This window comes from Dermacentor albipictus, chromosome 1 (assembly GCF_038994185.2).
Source record: "Dermacentor albipictus isolate Rhodes 1998 colony chromosome 1, USDA_Dalb.pri_finalv2, whole genome shotgun sequence".
NCBI classification, from domain to species: domain Eukaryota; kingdom Metazoa; phylum Arthropoda; class Arachnida; order Ixodida; family Ixodidae; genus Dermacentor; species Dermacentor albipictus.
This window is the reverse complement of record NC_091821.1, coordinates 167,687,817-167,706,252: the sequence shown is the minus strand read 5'-3', so window position 1 is coordinate 167,706,252 and position 18,436 is coordinate 167,687,817. Positions and strand designations below refer to the sequence as shown.

The following is an 18,436-nucleotide window of genomic DNA, read 5'->3' as shown; positions in this document are numbered from 1 at the left end:
AGCAGTAAGGCTGTCATTGTATCTACAGCACGGGTTTCGAGAACGTCTACATCAGGACACACCTGTTGTACGTGACGATAAAATGCCACGACCGCAGAGTAAAATGCAGGCGCGTTTAACACTTGTGGTCCGCGATTTAAGTGCACGCCCGGTAACACGTAACGAGTTTATGTGCCAAGGAAGTAGCAGGCGAGATGACGCACAGGACACTGATCACGCTTTAACAGGCGGAGCAGAAATCGCAGAGCAAGCAGCCGGCAGCAGACAGACACGGATGGGGACGCGAACCCATCGCGAGAGCGTGGTTGCCCAAGCGCCGCGCGACAGACCAGTTCTGTACTGATTGACCAGAAGAAGGAATCAAGAAGAGACTGCAAGGAGCTAGTAAGCCGTAATGGTGGCTGTACAATGTGACAAACGTGCCACACTCGGCCGCAAAATACAGACTGTGCTAAGACGTTCTTTGTAATAAAAATAAATCATACCCTTGAACATCCTAGATATTTCGCCTTACATATTAAAGAATTGAGAGCCACACAGAGTCTGATATGCCATCATAGGTGTAATCAAGGCCTAAAATACGAAGAGAATCGTTTTTTTAAGGACGGAAAAGGGGACTTACGCGTGCCTGTGGTGAACCAATGAACAGATAATGACAATTTGAAAAATTTAGCGTAGCACCTGAAATATTTCCGTACTCAGTAAAAATTCGAATGCTACGGGATAAACTGTCTTTATCCCTGAGATACAATGTGATGTCATAGGCGAAGGCTGTCGCCTTCACAACACCGCTACCAGGCAGTGGGACACCGCACACGTAAGGGTCTCTCGATACCGAGCGCAGAAATGCCTCAAGGCTGAGCACAAAGAGTACTGGGGACAGAGGGCACCCTTGACGAACACCACGAATGACGGGAAATGGTGAACTTTAACGACCATCGAGAAACAATGTACTTCGGATATTTGAATAGACATTCCTAATAAGTTCAAGAAAATTTGATTAAAAGCCGAACGAGGTCAGTACATCAAATATGTAGCTATGTTCAAGGCGATCGAATGCCTTTTCTTGATCTAGTGAAACTAAGGGACCACGTGCTGACTTGGTCAGCGTGTATGTCATTATGTCACGCGTAACGAACGAGAGACTATGTATCGCTCTGCCAGGGACTGAGCAGGCCTGATGGTGTGCTATTAAGGAAGGCATCAGGCTTCCCAAGCGTCGAGTGACAACTGTTGTGAAGGCTTTGTAGTCAATGTTGCGAAGCGTGGTTGGCCTCTATTCCTCTGGACGAGCTGATCGTGCTTGGGCATCGTGCTTGATCGTGCTATTGCAAGGTCCCATTGGCACGGCTAGCAATGATGCTTTAATTATTTGTATGTGTCTGGAATGCTGGGAATGCATCGATCGTATTTATTTAAAACGTAACCTCTCTAAGGCAAAGATACAGATATTTGAGAGAAGCTTTTTTGCACCTCCCCTCGCGCCTGTGTTTGTTCCCCCTTTCTCTGCGGCTATTTTGCGTCCAAGTTTGCAGACATATTCGATCGCCCGCGCCCTGTTCAAGCAGGAGCATCGCCGACCGCTCCGAAAGAACTTGCGGCACTGACAGCACTAGTCATCGACGCAGATGGCGGGGAAAGAGCTGACCTGGAGCGATGACACGACGGTTCGGCTCGTTTCATCAAGTGGCGCAGCTATTGAGGAAAGCGAACTTCGGAGGACGGTGCGACAGGAGACAAACACAACGCGGTGTTTGTCCACCGTGTCGCCGTCCCGTCCTCTGCTGCTTGTTGTCCCTTCAGAGAGGCTGTTGGCGCCGAACAAGAAAGACAGAAAGCGAAGCCGCTGCTGCCGGTCGGTGGCACGAAATGTTGTCACGCCACGAACAGCCGTGTGTGCGAGAGCTGGAACACTTTAGAAGAAGCTTAGTGTACTAAAGACATAGCTCGAGGCGGTATAGGACGTTTGGGCGACCGACCGTATTCTGCGAAGAGGAGAGCTCAACATCGATCTCGCCATTCCTCAGCTCACAATGCGTTCAAAGGCTCTGCTGCGTGCCCTAAGAGTGACTGTCCTATACATGGACCTGGACTGATAGCGGTCTGGTTCTTTCTCGCTCTCCGCGTCGGCGGCCTCCTCCTTCCTTACTGTGGTGTAGCAAACTCGACGCTCACATCCCCAGCTGCCTTTTACTCTCCTCCCGGTCGCAATTTTGCAACGCTACAAACTTGCAGCAACGAAAACAAAAGCGAGCAGCAACCACAAGTAATTTTGAAGCATTTTTATACGTACCTTTCTTTTTCGGACGAGCGGGTGAGGGCAGTTAGAGGCTTTCAACACCAGTACCCGCTAACACGCGTCTTGTTTGTCTCGAGCACTGCTTGAGTAATAACTCATGCCTGCGCTTCATCTATCGTTCAGCGAAGAGCGTGACGAGATGCTTTTGTTTACGCGATCGCCGCGCCCTTGGCGTGTTTGATAGCTGCGTCAAAGTTTCCATCCAATGGAATACTTATCTACGTCTTTATACCCGAAGTGCTTGTTTTCTGTCGGTTTAGTTTTAATGCTCTTTTAGGAGTCGCGCACAAAGCAAACTAAATGAGTGCTGCTCTGCAAAAGCTAGCCCTGCTGACTTTCGGTCGTTGTAGCGTCAGGGCCCCATTGCATCATTTATTTCGGCGCGGTAATTAAAAACCCCTTTGATCGCTTGTGACTCGCCGATAACGCAAGTCACATAATGCGGCGCGTCCACAACAAAGGTTCATAAGGCCTCCACCTGCAGTTCCCAAAGCAAGCAACGAATGTTTGTCTAAACAAATAAATTTCCAGACTGGAGGCATAAAAATCTGGCCCGATGGAACCTGGAGGCACTGTTAAAGATGCATCACTCAGCACGATTAAACAGATATATAGCTGTACGCATAGCCTGACGTCGAAAACACGGAGGCGAATGCAACTAAAACAAACGATCCAAAAAAAGTCTCAGGAGCACTTACAATGTCAGACTGAACGCGTGCAATACACCATGTGAACGATCACCAATCGGAGTGATTGTATGAAGTCACTATCTACAAGGAAGTCACGAAGTGCTGCGACAGCAGGTCTTTATTTATTTATACAGGCACCGACCAGTGCGATCAAGAGCCTCGGCCAAGGATGAAGAGCGCCTATCCAGCAGGTTCAAGCGGCTGCGCAAGGTATCGCATTGTTGCTCGTTTTGTGGGCACTCCATAAGTTCCACAGATACATATGGGTTGTACAGTGACTGCAAGCTGCGGAGTAGCTATTCTTGATACTTGAAAAATCAAAGGCGTGTAGGCCACATCCAGGTGCGCACGATGAATGAGCGTTAAATGAGACGATGCATGGGGTGCACCCCTCATGCAGTTTTCCACGACGAGAGTAGCAATTCGACGTCTCGTTAAGGCGTATACGGAAAGCCAAACTTTAAGAGCGCTGGAGCGGTGCAGAAAAGCCCAATCTCGGACAGGTTTTATGGCTTGGATGTCGATGTTCGGGCTGCCTTCATACAGATAAATTTACTAATATTTTACATATTGCAGTTACGAGTAGAACACAGAACAGGGAAATACTTTCGCGCTCAGCCGTGCATATTTGGTCGCCCTGGAGAAAAAAAATGTTTGGGAACTCTAACAAAAGACAATTGGGTTGGCACGCTTCCAGAAGGCTTCCGGACCACGTGTTTTCACAGCACATGACCCGTGTAAATACAATATGCAATCCGCAAGCTCAAGCAGTACAAAGGCGTTCAAGGTATCAGGGCTGGGCAAAGATACTTTGTAATACAATGCTTCTGCTGGCTTCTGCTGGCTTCTGCTGGCTATTTCTGCTGGCTTCGTTGACGCACCGTGCGTGGCTGCCTACGTGCTGTCATCACGTGAAGATACGCCCCTTCCTTCTGGCTATAAAGCTGCGCAAGTCGTCGAGAGCCTTCACACATCGGGCAGCGGTGGCGGTGGCACGTTGCTGCACAAGAGTGCTCAAACAACTGTTTTGAATTTTGCAGGTTAGTTGTCTTTTCTTACTGTTGTTAAGCTGCCAGTGCATACTGCCGCCACTGCTGCCACTGCTGCCCATGGTTTAGTGTCTTGCTTGCAATGTCATCTGAAAATTTTGATCCTTGTTTTGCATGCTACGAAGACATTATAGATGGTGAAGAATTTATGACTTGTGCAGATTGCTGTCAAAGGTTTCATATAGGGAAGTGTGCAGGGGTTGGGGAGCGGAGTTTCAAAGCAAAAAATGCTGAATTAAGAAAAGCCTTGAAATGCTTGACATGTCGATCTTCGGCGTCTCGCAGTCAGGATAGCAACAGTGATGCATCTTCTGCTGTCCTATGCAAACGGCTTGCTGAGATTAGTAAGTCATTGGCAAATCTCACGGCCAAAGTGGATGATCTGACATCTTTGAAGGAAACCGTTTCAAGCACTGAAAAGTCTGTACAACATATGTCTGACACGTATGACAAATTGCTCGAAGTGTCTAATAGGCATGACAAGGAAATCGAGCTCCTGCGTAAGAGAGTTGACGACATTGAGGCAAACCAGGACGGGCATCAAATTCGAAAACTGCGTCAGGAATTGAACGACCTGAGCCAGTACAGTAGGCGGCAAAACATGGAAATACATGGAATGCCTGTGACAGATGGTGAAGATTTACTGAGCAAAGTAAACAGCCTTGCTGTGAAGCTTGACTTGCCCACACTTGTAGCAAATGACATTGAAGGGCTACACCGCCTTCCATCTCAACCAGACAAGGTGCCTGTGGTTTTGATCCGTTTTTCCAACCGATCCACAAAAACAGACTGGATTTCAAAGCGCAAAGAATGCGAAGGTGACATTCGATTCTTTGATAACCTGACGGCTTCTAGCAGGAATTTACTGTGGCTCGCTAAAATGAAGGCTAAGGAAATGAAGTACGCTTTCGTCTGGTCAAAGGAAGGAAAGATCTACGCTCGAAAGCAACCTGGTGCACGAGCCATCAGGATCGCTTGTGAGGAGGACATTGATAAGATGGTTTAATCACTGTTGCCGCGAGACTGCGCAGTACACCTGCTCAACAATGGCTTATTTTACTGCCGAATCATTCACCGACCTTGTAAAGGATGGTGCTTACAATCCTCGCAACACACTATCTCTTTACCACTTGAACTGTCAAAGCCTAAAAAATAAATCGGAAGAAGTAGAAGCTGAATTAACTAAACTGAACTTTAATTTTGACCTTATTGCCTTCACTGAAACATGGTTTACCTCAAATGCAGATGTCAGCGAGTTTCCTGGTTACAAACCCATTTCAGTATTTCGAGATGGAAAGCGTGGTGGTGGTGTATCTTTATATGTGCAAAATTATTTGTGCTTTGAGGTCTTGTCGGATTATTCAATTGTTTGTACTGTTTTTGAAACTGTCTGCATTGCTTTTCATAGAGTTGCTATTATGGTTGTGTATCGCCCCCCTCAAGGAAATTCTGACAATTTTTTTCGTTTCATTGATTGTTTTCTGCAGTTTGCTAACCAAAACAACTGGCGTATCATTGTGCTAGGTGACTTCAATATTAACTTTTTGGAGGATAACGCTCTGAAGATTAACTTGAATGAAATAATGCTGTCTAATGGTTGTGACAATACTATTAAATTGCCTACTCGCATATCTTTGCACTCTGAAACATTAATTGATTTGTGCTTCACTAATTTCCCACCTCAGAGTTGCATATCCGGTGTTTTTTCTTCTGGAATTAGCGATCGCTTGCCTTTCTTTTCACTTTTTCCTGATACGACCAAATTGAATAAACGCGTTCACGCTCGTAGAGTTAATGATGAAAAGAACATCTCCAGATTTTGTCACTTGTTGTCTACAATTAATTGGGTAGATGTATATGGTGAAAATGACTCGTCCCATGCTTATGATATATTTATTCAGAAGCTGCTTGAATGCTATTACGCTGCGTTCCCAATTCAAACTATAAAAATACATAGAAAGGCTAGAAAAGAATGGATGACAGGAGCACTTTTGAAACAAATTAAAGAAAAGAACAAAATGTTCTCTTGTTTTTTGGAAACGCGATGCCCGGATGATTTAGTTAAGTTTAAGAAGTTTCGAAATAAATTAAACTCAGATCTAAAGAAAGCTAAATCTTTTTTCTATATTAATAAGTTTTCGTCAATCTTACACAATCCTAAATTACTTTGGCAAGGTATTAACGTTATTATAGGGAACAGGAAGAATTGTCTTCCCTCTGAGCTGAAAGTCAATGGGGTGAATTATGCTGGAGTTTCACTTGCCAATATGCTGAATGAACACTTTTTAGTTGCCGGAGCATACCGACCCTCAGCTAGCTGTCATTCAACTCGGTCTGTTGACTCATACTTACCATCTTGCACTACTGAATCTATATTTTTGTCCCCTACTTCAGTGGATGAAGTTATTTCTATCATTAATTCATTCAGGAACACCTGCTCACCTGGAGATGACGAAGTTGCTGCTTTTCCTATCAAATGTGCTGTAAATATTATTGCTGGCCCTCTTACGCATATTTGTAACAGAATGCTTCTTTCTGGTGTATTCCCTAGCAAATTGAAAATCGCGCGCGTTACCGTTTTATTCAAAGGAGGCAACAAAAACGAGCCAAATAATTACCGTCCTATTTCAGTATTGCCTCTGTTTTCGAAGTTAGCTGAGCGTATACTCTATAGGCGACTAAACAATTTCTTACAAGCTAAACATCTTATCTGCCCCCAACAGTATGGCTTTCAGGCAGGTAAATCAACAGAATCTGCTCTGTTAGATATTAAAAACTCTATAATTAACAATTTTGAAACTAAGCTTTTTTCTGTTGGAATTTTTCTCGACCTGCGCAAAGCTTTCGATTCTGTGCAACATACAATACTGCTCCACAAATTAAAGACTTACGGGATCCGTGGAGTGGCAAATTCACTTTTGGAAAGTTATCTAACTGCACGGATACAGTACACTCAGATTCATGATGTAAAATCCAGTTTTGGTATGATAAAATTCGGTGTCCCTCAGGGTTCAATTCCGGGACCACTTTTATTTATTCTCTATATTAATGACATTGTAAACATTCCATTAACTCCTAATATCATGATGTATGCTGACGATACTAATGTCTTTTTTTCCGGCTCCAGTCTCCAAGTAATTGAACACCAATGTAATACCTGGCTTGAGGAGTTAGCGGTTTGGCTCTATGTTAATCAACTTCAATTAAACGTAAACAAAACAAAGTTTATGCTCTTCCATCCAAAAAACAAACCATTAGATCATCACATCAAACTATTTTTTAATGACTCTAACATCGAGCAAGTTCATAACTGCCGGTTCCTTGGTGTGTTTTTTCGTAGCGATTTGGGTTGGAGTGATCATATAAACTACATTAGACTAAAAATGGCCAGATCTATGTATGTTATTTATCGTGTTAAACATCTCCTCCCACTACAAGTTAGAAAACAGTTATATTTTGCCCTTGTTCAGTCTCACCTGGTGTATTGCAACCTAGTGTGGGGTACATGCAACAAAACTGATTCACACAAATTGCTTTCTCTCCAGAAAAGAGCTCTACGTTTATTAAGTTCAAGTTCATCTGTTGAAGCAAATCTTTTCGAAACATTTCATGTTCGCAATTTCTTTCATTTATACAATTTTAGTTTGGCTCTTCACATTTTTTATAAAATCAAGCATGACTTTAACTCTTTTTCTAATACTTACAATTCAAGAAACGTTGCGTATGGTCTACGTTCCTTTGCCCTATCTACTGTAAGACCCAGAACAAATTATGGTAAACAAACAACCGATTATCAAATTATAACATTGTGTAATGCCTACCAGTCTCTTACTCAGATTGCTTTAGAAAGTTATAGTGTGTCTGTATTTAAGAAAAAACTGACGATTCTTTCCCCCCCCCCCCGGTTAAATTTCAGCAAATTCTGTATACTTGTTTTGTTCTGTATAATTCTGTATAATGTTTTGTTTATTGTTAATTGATATTTATTATTGTCTATCATTAACTATTTTTCTATTGTGATCATGTTTGCTCATTTGTTTTATTCTTTTTTTCTTTTGTCCATTCGGCCCCCGTTTCCATGATGTGTGATCGGGGTGTAGGCCTTGTCAGGAGGTATGCTTGGTCTACCTCCTTTAGCCTCACCTCGAGGGCATATTGTATATAATATGGCCAAATAAACATACTACTACTACTACTACTAATTGTATCATGATACGATACAAGATACTCGGGCAACAAGTATTTGAGATACAACTACAAGATGCCACCGCAATTATTGTGTCCGATGAGATACTTTTCATTTGCACCTTAAGATACTTCGACACACTCGCAAATTTCTTATCATAGACGTATCTAATGTAGCAGCAGACGCGTATGAACAAAAATGTTTGCTTATAAATTTCTTTAATCCGACCAACCTCGTTTCATTCAAATGAAATGTATGTTAGTGTCTCGAAATTGATGGGAGTTGCTGCTCTGCTTGCCGACCAGCTAGCGGGCCACCATCGAATTACAAGAACGTCAATAAGAAGCCTCTGCACGATGGCGCAAATACCGCTGCGGAGTTTTACCTTGTCCGTAAACGTATTTCCGTTTACGCAAGGCCGGATTACCGGACAGGTGTACAGCAGCAACAACGCTTGTAGCGACATTTTCTGTGGCGCATCGTTCATACAGAGACCACATAAAGCTGCAATGACCTTTCAAATTTTACTTATCTGCTGGCGTAAAGCGTTCGTCAGCGCCATATTCATTAACGTGCAATCCTTGTACAATTCTTATTCTACGACAGAACTTGTGCAGCCCAAAAACTTTTCGTACGAGGCGACCTTATTGCCACCTCGGTGGCGAAATCGCTGCACAGTCTATAAATGGGGTTCAGATCTCAATTTTCGCACTCATCATCTTCGTGCGAGGTTACAGCGGTGCCTCTCCGCAACCGATGGGTAGACCGTCTTCACGGGCTGAGCAGGCGGCATACGGCGCGGAGTCATCTCTCGTTTAGCAGCAGCTATTCAAGCGGCTGACACACGCGCGCACCGTACTGTAGTTGCGTGTGCTCAGTCGGGCACGACCGGGCTTCCGTCTTCCTTTCGCTCTGATGCCGCCTCCGCCGCTGCAGTCTCGCGCACTCGGCGCGAACAAGGAGCCGGACCCGTATCGGCTGGGCGACTTTCTTGCGGCACGCGCCGTCCGCCCAGCCACAGCCAGCGGCGGCGACGCGGCCTCGTGCGAAAGGCCGCAATTGGCTCCGCATGAGCAGACACGCGCCGGCTGTACCGCCGCGGCTGCTTTCCGGTCGCGTCGCATTCCGCGCACATGCAGCGGCGGGGCCGTTCAGCCAGAGCGAGGGATGCACCTGTGCCGCTACTACCGCCCTTGGGGGCGCGTGCTACGAAAGGAGCCGGAGGACCGCGGCTCCGGTACTTGCACGGTACTCCAGGGGCGGACAGCTGCGCCCTGACTTACCGCGTTGAGAGAGCGAGTTCAACGCCATTCGCTGGAAGGAATCGAGGCGACTCCGGGTAAAAGAAGCAATGAACCATTCCACGTATCATGCTTAAGAGAAAACGTTCGGAAACTAAATGCGCTCAGAGCAATATTATTTTACGAGCTCTATAAAGCTAACGGGAGGCAAAACTCACTGCCACAAGAAACCACGTTCCGTGAAGTGGTTTAAACTGGCGGCGCAGTTTGGTGGGCATTGCCAATAAGACATTAATACGTGCGCAAGCAACATCAACAGATTATCAATAGGGCAGACGGGCTATCCAGGAAGGGGTCATCCGATGACCAGACGACGAGAAATTAGAAACAGCGCAAGTACAATCAAGGACAAGGAATGGAAGGTAGGCACGCACAGTGGACAATGAAGGATTTCAGAGGTCGTGAAAAGTGAGCACGAGAACAGATGCTGCGTAAATGCGTTTTCCATTTAACTATCAGCCAAATAAACTGGGGCCGGATTCACAAAGCCAACTTACCAGCAAATCTCGGCTCAAGAAAATCTTCACAAATTAAGCGTGTTCGCAAAGTTCCCATCCTGCTAAGATCTTGTAAAAGATCGCAGTATCTATAAATAAATAAATAAATAAATAAATAAATAAATAAAGTTAAAAGCCGCATTTGCAAGGTAACTTAAATTGCGATGCCCGACGCTATAATAACGATCGCTGTGATCGTCAAGCGACTACCGTACCTCAGGAGGCGCACATCGCGCCCTACAAGCGTCACGTAATTAATGGTATTCGCAACTTTCACGGCCTATAGGGGGCGCCACCTTAAATCAAACATAGCTGCCCGAGAGATTAAGAACTAGAGCAGTCGGTGCAGTGCTGCAGTCATCTTGCTCAGTGACATGTTTCGCGTCGTCATGTTCAAATTTCTCTTCAGTTTACACGCCCGCAGTCGTGAGCCTGCGTAATGGCTCACATTGGGCGAGCAGAACGCATGATTCGAAGCCTGCTTGAAGGCGAGGAAGTCCTAAACGCTGGTCATCTTGTGTGTTATGGCATAAAAGCGTGCACGTCAACGTCCGTGGCTGTTGAAGGCCTTTGCATGCAAACTTCGAGGCTTCGAAGCAAACAACACGAGCCGTGGTTTCAGTTTTACCGCGACGGTGTTAGAAAGAGAAGTGATCGGGCTTTCTCTTTGCTATTCTATTAATTCGACCGCTTTGAACGGGGACCATGACCTTTCATACGGTGTGGTGCTCTCTGCAAGTTGTACTTGGACCGCTTGAATAAGCCGCCGTGTCGAGAAAAAAAATCTTCCTGGTGTTGCGCGATCCAAGTTCTTTACATGGACGGCGTGAAAAGCAGCCTTAAAGCAGCGTTTTGTGAGCGAAAATTTCTTGTCTAGTTGTCCCTTCCCGTGTTCACAAAGCTGGACGTTGAACACGAGAAGTAAACAAAAACCCATATCTGACCGCTTTTGCGAGCTAATACGATAACCGTTCACCCTTGTAATTTAGTTATTGCGCTTTATGCGTGCTGTGCAAGCTACCGTCTTGCGGTAGTTTTACAGCCTGCGTCAATCCTACCGCGTCTTGTCTATAGACAGATCAAGCGATACATAGCCCATATTTACCGGTCCGCGGCAATGCTCGCTTCATTCTGCCAGATATTTTTATAAAATAATATACAGGCAAATCAGCTGAGGGTTCGCTACGCGAACACTGCACAGTAGTTTAACATTTGCTGGACTAGGATTTGTTACCTTACGAGTGCAGTCATGCGTGCCTGTGCACACGTTGCAGCTGCGCATCGAAGTGGCAGACGACGACAAGCACGAGTTCCAGGTCCCCCTACGCCTGCGTCACTTTGCTTCGATGCACAAATGAGAAACTCATCTCTCTGTTCGAAAATGGTGGAATGTCAAGCCGGCGTTGCAGAGCACGAACGCATTAGCGAGAACAAGAAATTTTGAAGCAGTTACAAGGCTTCACGGAGAATGTTTGCGCTCCAACGTAGCCGCAAAGCATGAGTGGCAAGAACGCAAGCATCAATCATCCTACAACACATTTGAGTTAAGATGGCGCTTTATTTTTTCCCCTGCACATTATATAGTGCTATGCCTGCGTCTTTAAGGAGGTGCGTCTATTTGGGATTTCAAGTGCTCGGAATCGTCACTCATCTGTCTAATCCAAAAAAAAAAAGACCTCCGGCATGAAGTGCGCACTGCAAACCTTCATCGCTTCTATGACAGCCTTGCCGATTCGCAGCTTAATAATCAATTTCTTCCTCATGGACGCAGCCGGTGGGAATGAATGTAGGCTCACATCACCTACCGCAAAACTTCTGCATTGCGGCACGCAGCAAATACGGTTACTTCTATGTTTTCTCATTCTGAGCACGTTAAGTGCCCTTCAGGATCCCGCGGGAATAATGAACGTGTTAAAACATAAACCAAAATTGAACGAAAAGCGTATACAACATCGATACGCTACGCGAACAGGCGGCAGCCAGCGGCGAGTATAATCTTTCAATTGTTTCCGGCCGCCGCCGCACGACGGCGCCACCGTCTGTGAAAGTTGCAAATACCCCAGACGCGAACTTCCGTGCTTTCAGCAAAAGTAACCGTATAATTCTCTTCACAAAACGGCTGCCGCAGCTGCCGAAGCACAAATGAAATTCTACGATACGAGGATAGCATTATCACGAACAACATGGTGAATTTCAAGCTGCATGCCACTTGTACAGGCCTGTTGAACTGGGGTTTTCGGCGCACCCTGGTGCGACCTGGTGGCTAACGACGAAGATGGCTCAGTCCAGGCCACACCCGCCGCATACGTGGATTAGCGGCTGTGGTGTTGGCCTGCTAAGCACGTGGTCGCGGGATCTAACTTCGGCCGCGGCGGGTACTTCGATGGGGGCGAAATGCAAAAACGCCCATGGTCCCTTGCATTGGGGGCACGTTAACGATGCCCTGGTGGTCGAAATTAATCCGGAGTAGCCCACTACGGCGTGCCTCCTAATCAAATCGTGGTGTTGGCACGTAAAACACCAGAATTCAATTCAATAACCCAGGCCGCAGCTCGGCGCATTGAGTTGCGCTTTCTCCGGTGATGAGAACCCGTCTCGCTTACTTTGCGCGTTTCCGCTTCATTTCTTTTCTGGTTTAAATGTTTAGCAACAGAAAAAAAGGCATGTTGGGTGTAGCCTGTGTACCGGTTCATCGAAAGAGGGCCCTGTTCTTGGTGTTGTCATGCCGATTGCAGGAGCAAACAGCGTCGTCCAGTCTCTGAAACCGTCGTTGGAGCTGTTTTTAATTCACAACTGCCACAAGCAAGGATCTACAAGTCTTTAAATCAGTTTCTGACGACGGCAGGGTGAAACAAGACAGGTGCGATTGAGCGAAAGGTCGTGGTAGGACATCTGTATACAAAAAAGAGGTCACCGAGAAAGCAAGCGAAACAAAAGCGACTGAAGTATATTACCTTATAATAGCTAGTTGCAGCATGACGAAGTGAAATGGGGGTATTAGCGCTACATAGCGCCGTCTCATTTTATGTTGCTCCAAGGAGACGACTGGCAAAGCGGCCAAACAACTGTACTTGCGACGTTCTCGCTCTATGCTACCTGCTCGCACGTCAACAGGCAGAGGCTATATAGCTTCATCACTGGATTTACGGATAGTTGCGGTCGATAATTCTGCATTTGTCGCGGAGAAGCATAATAGCGATCGACCATCTAACAGCAGCCACAGTCAGCATGTACCAGAGTCGGACAGACTGTCACACACGGTGCTAACGCTAGCAGCTGATTTCGTCCTTTTATTAGCTTGATTATAGTTGACTGCATCGTTGTACATGAGCCACGGTTCCGAATCGCTGCGCAGAGGGGACACGCGTCGATAGGATTCATTGCTGCTTGAAGTCGGGTGACCGCCGCTGCACTCGATCGCGTGCATATTCGGCATAGCATTTTCCTCCCTTCGTAACCTACAGTGCATGCGACAAAGCTTTCCATTCACGAAATTATCCACAATCAAGCTTGCAGTCTAACAGATATACCGAGGCTTCCCGCGCATTCTTTAGCAGACGACAACCGATACCTGAAGATGACAGGCGGACAGGTGTTTTCTTGTTGCCGACGCACTCTGATGGCCCTTCGGAAGATGTGCTGCGCAGCTTTACCTCGTGGTTAACTGAGGTGTGCTGTTGTGCAACACGGCAACTTCATTTCGGTGCTGCGCCGGGCAGCTTGTTACACTTTCAACTGGTGCGTAATGTCCGACAAGTTGTTTGTCCAGGCTTGTGATATCCTAGATTACTATTATTGCTCGCGAAGACGCCGTGTGGTGTGGTATATAGGTGCCAGATGACATACGATATCCTTGATTCCAGGACGATCGCCAAGTTGGTGAGTCATGTGATCTGTTTTTAACGCGACAGCGTTAAGGGTCCCGTGCCGCAGAAAATCTGGTGGCGTCGTCGTCAGCGGAGTTGTCCGTCATGGAAAATTGCCGTATACATTTGGGTATATGTATATGCCACGCCTTGCTATATGGCACGCGGTATATGCGGGTTATATATTTAGAATATAGTGCCGGGTTCTATTCTCAGACATAAATTGCTCAGATTTAAATATTATAAGTGCGATACAATAAAAGAAACCCGAAAATTATGTAATTTTTGGCGATCGCTGTGCACTGCCTTTGGGATCGGCCCACGCAAGAGGCCGCGCTTCTACCAGAAAACTGGCCTTCGTGCATAGCGTTCGTCGCCAGCGCATCCCGGTAAACATTACAGTTACATAAGCTGCAGTTGCCGGGAAGCGTGAGAAGCAGTCAGGAATATTTGAATGCTATCACGTTCCACTCTTAAAGGCGAAGTTTAAGCGTCCTCCAAAATGTTTAGCACCCGTATAGCTGTTTATGTTTGTTTGTGTAGCAGTCAACCTGCCCAGGCCGATACGGCAGTGTATTATTATTATTATTATTATTATTATTATTATTATTATTATTATTATTATTAGTGACGCAGCAGAGGTATGGATATTCTACCAAAATGTTCGAGGGCTACGCACGAAAGGGAATTAGTTTGTTTCAAATATTGTTTCTTCTGCACATTCTCTAATAGGTTTAAATGAAACCTCTCTTTTACCTGAAATAGCATTTACTTTGTACTTTCGTCCGTATTACGTCTTACGTTAACTTGAAAGACGTCGCATAGATTGAAGGAAAGGAGGAAGCGATACGCATATATAAAACGGCCTTATTTTTAATGAGAATCGGCTTTCTAGTTAACAAATATGTCCTTTACATAAATCCGATTAGAAAGTTATCACAAGTTAGGAAAATGTTAAGCGACGTTTCCTCTAGTTATATGAAGTCGTTATACGAAGGCTTGTTCCTTCCGGAGCGAGTAGTTTGAGTGAACCTGGTTGAGGTTGAATCTGCTGAGCTGGAACTGGTGAGTACCCTTGGCGCCAGGCTAAACCCGCCTGTTGCTACAATTCACCACCACCACCACCACCACCCTTGGCGGTACGCTGATTTACTTGACTCAGCTATGTCGTAGTCCTCTGGTGAAGCTTCGGTAACAGTCTGTTTCCCTGCCCTTGGTCGTAAGTGGATGCACTTTCTGAAGATGCCTCCGACGTCTGTTTTTAGGGCGTATCTACGAGGTTCTGGACCGGCGCTGACCACTGTGGCTTTTTGCCAGTTTTGATTGTGGCGAAGCCACACAGCCTGACCTGAGATTAGTGGCGGAAGATTACTTGTGTGGCAGATACCATGTTTTAGCTGTTCCTTTTACCTTTGCTGGAGTACCGTATGGTGAGGTGCATTTGGGAAGCTTGGTTTCAGGACACTTGGTAGGGTATTTAGGAATGTACGCAGCTTTCTAGCCATTAGAAGCTCATCTGCGTAGTTCCGTACAGTCGGTGTCGAGCGATAGTTAAGTAGCACCACTGCGAGGCCCTTGCCTTCTTCTGCTGCTGCCTTTGATGTGGTTTCAGAGGTTTTTTTTTTTCTTGGCTTTTTCTGTATGTGAAGCGATCTCTTCGTGCGAGTTGATGACACAGGTACGCAGTGGCTGGCAAACTTAGCTGGAGTTTGTCTTCGTTGAAGTTGATGTTGTGGTCGCGTGCACCTTTCTGGGGTTTTCAGCCTGTCCTTCAAGGTTTTGTGATGCCACTTGAACGTCGTCGAAGTCCGACTTAACGGCGAATTGCCTTTCGAAGATCTCTCTCTGGCTTGTTGGAAGTGCTCAGCAGATAGACGCTGCCGTCTTTTTTGTTGGTGACGACAATCAGATGGACCCACTCGGAAGGCTCTGTGAGTCTCGTGATGATTCCATTCATTTCCATTCGTTGGAGTTCTGCCATGACTTGGTGCTCTAATGCGCTGAGTACACAGTGAGAAGCTGACACCATGGGAGTTACACTCCAGACAGTTTTCCGATGCCTTAGAATTCATCAGGAAAGTCGTCGGGCGCTCTTTGAAGTCTTTGCATTGCTATGCACGCAGCTATAGTCGTTCGCTGCGGTTGTCTTCTCGATATGATATTCAATGCCTTGCATGCGTCTCACCGAAAATCGGTTTCTGCGGTTGGCTAACGACGCAGAACTTTCGGGCGCACTCGTTTTCTTCAGTTGAGCTGCGCATTCGGGGTCGATGGGAAGTGCTTGTCTACGTGGTCACTCGTGCCGTTGTTAGCTTGAATGCAGGTTGCGATGGCCATGTGCTGAGTTGATTCCTGGGAATTATATTTACGTCAGAATCGGTGTCTAGCTTGAAGCTGACGTTGTGTGCAATTACACTGATCGCTTCATTGCACTCCGAGGTGCTCTTTACGTTGTGGAGGTTTAGACACCCGAAGAAAAAATGTTGCTGATCCTGTCGCCGTGGATCCTCGAGGAGACCTACGCGCTGGCAGGAGGTGATGCTGCCTTGTTGGCCTTGTCTACGCAGGCTTGCGAAATGCCAGAATTCGACGCAGTTGTACCATTTGAATCCATAGGCAGGGCATTCGCGCGGTCTGTGCGTTGATTCACAGAGTGAGAATTTTTGTTGCGGTTTCACCTGTTGTTTCACTTGCTGATTTTTCCATGCTGCTGGCGGTTTTCTTAGACTTCTACATAATTGTTTTTTAAGTGATATTGTAAGAGCACTTACGTCATGCGCACGCGTCGTGCTCGGATTCCAGGCGTCCACCCTGCTGTCTACAGCGCTTGCGCGATGCTTTTTTAAGAGCGCACGAGATGTAATGGCGATAGCCGAGAGGAGGACGTTTTCTCTGATAAATGCGCTTACACGCTCACTTCACGCGTTGATGTCATTCCATCAATGTGCTGACTGTTCATTACAGCATTTATGCGAGCGAAAAGCTTTGTGAATCTGACCATGAGGCCGAATTCGCTCATTCATGTTTGTAAGTGCTGTTTGCCATCGGCAGGCCGACTTCGCTAGCAGTTGGCTGATATCTGCTCTTACGAACAGTTCAAGCGTAACAATTTGTTAATATGCATGTCTGTCTGAATACGGGCCTTGATCGCGAAGAAATTACTTTCGCAGTTTCAATTAATTGTGTACAGGAATTTCTGGCCGTATTCGTGAACACACCCGATATACAGTATAGGTATATTATTACAGACGACCCAGCAACGACTGCGTTCGGTTTCGGCAATATATGGTTTGCACCTGACAACACTACTTTAGCTATGCAGCTGTGGAAGTGTCGAATGTATCGTGGATCCGTCAGTAAGCGTCTAGGCAGTCGCGTTCACTGTGATCTCTGCGATACCAACTCATTGAAGTTGCCCTGCGCACTCTTCCATTTGTCGTCTGCTGCAGGAGCTCATTGAAGGATACAACGTTCCACTATGTGAGGTACTTCGTATATGTATAGTCACGAGTTGTGTATACTTCCATAAAAGTGTATGCAACACGCAAGGTGGTATTTGCTACAGACGTAAACAGCGACCAGGGGCGCGGTGGCTTGACTACGAATGTTGGGCGCTATTCTGCCGAATGCCTTTAATTTTCACTCATCTTGCTACGCAGAATAGGCGCTCATCATGGCACGGTGACCATAGGTAACTATGTAGAGGAGGGCTTCTTGAGAAGTAAGATCAGGAACGGCTGACTCACTTGACTTGGCAACGACGCAGGCACCCGGCGTCGAACGTCACAATGCGGGACATGTTCTCACACAGCGGTATCGCGTCTTGGTTAAAGGAGCGAATTACACAAGACCCATTGTTGCGATTCCGTTCAACGCCGACTACTTTTGTGCTTAGTAATTGGCTCGGCCAGAGCCATGCTTAGGTGATCGCCAGGGCCGGTTATTCGGCGCGATAGGTATAGTTAAAATGCTACATGTATTGAGTGAAAACAATTGTTATGTTATATGGACTGTGCGTTCCGTAGGCGGCGAGGTAGAACCTACTTGCGTGAATGTTGGGACTGTGCGGGCTTCGTGACAATGCCTGCCAGCCAAGCGAATCACGAAAACGCAGAGCGTAAACTCTTGCACCGCGGAGGCACAACTCGTTTGTGCGAGCGCGTATTACAGGCCGCGCTCGCGAGGTCGTGGAAAGCGCACGCATGCTTTCTGTGACGTCTCTGCCACGCGCCCCTGCAGGCAACGACACGTCACGTCATGACACAGGCATACGTGCTCTGCGTAAAAGCCAACTAAAAAAATGAGCAGGTTGCACCGCAAGTCAACGCGTAAACTGAACCGAATACGGCGGTCTTTGCGCATGTCAATCAGCCGCGTCGCCTCTATACGTATGCATGAGCTATCACTGGATAAACGTTGCTTGTTGAATTAGACTTATGCCTGATACACGAGCCTCGTCGATGGTTATTTGGCTAACCTACATCTAAGACAGCTACTGGCTCTCTTCGAGAGAAATACTGAGATAGCAATAGTGAGAATGGCTGCTGCA

The 18,436-nt window shown here is 46.3% G+C and overlaps 1 protein-coding gene across 2 annotated transcripts in view; it reads right to left on the bottom strand.

Moving 5' to 3' along the window:
* LOC139051877 (E3 ubiquitin-protein ligase MARCHF8-like) overlaps positions 1-18,436 on the bottom strand; it is a 239,966-nt gene that overhangs the window by 192,587 nt on the left and 28,943 nt on the right. The window lies entirely within an intron of this gene.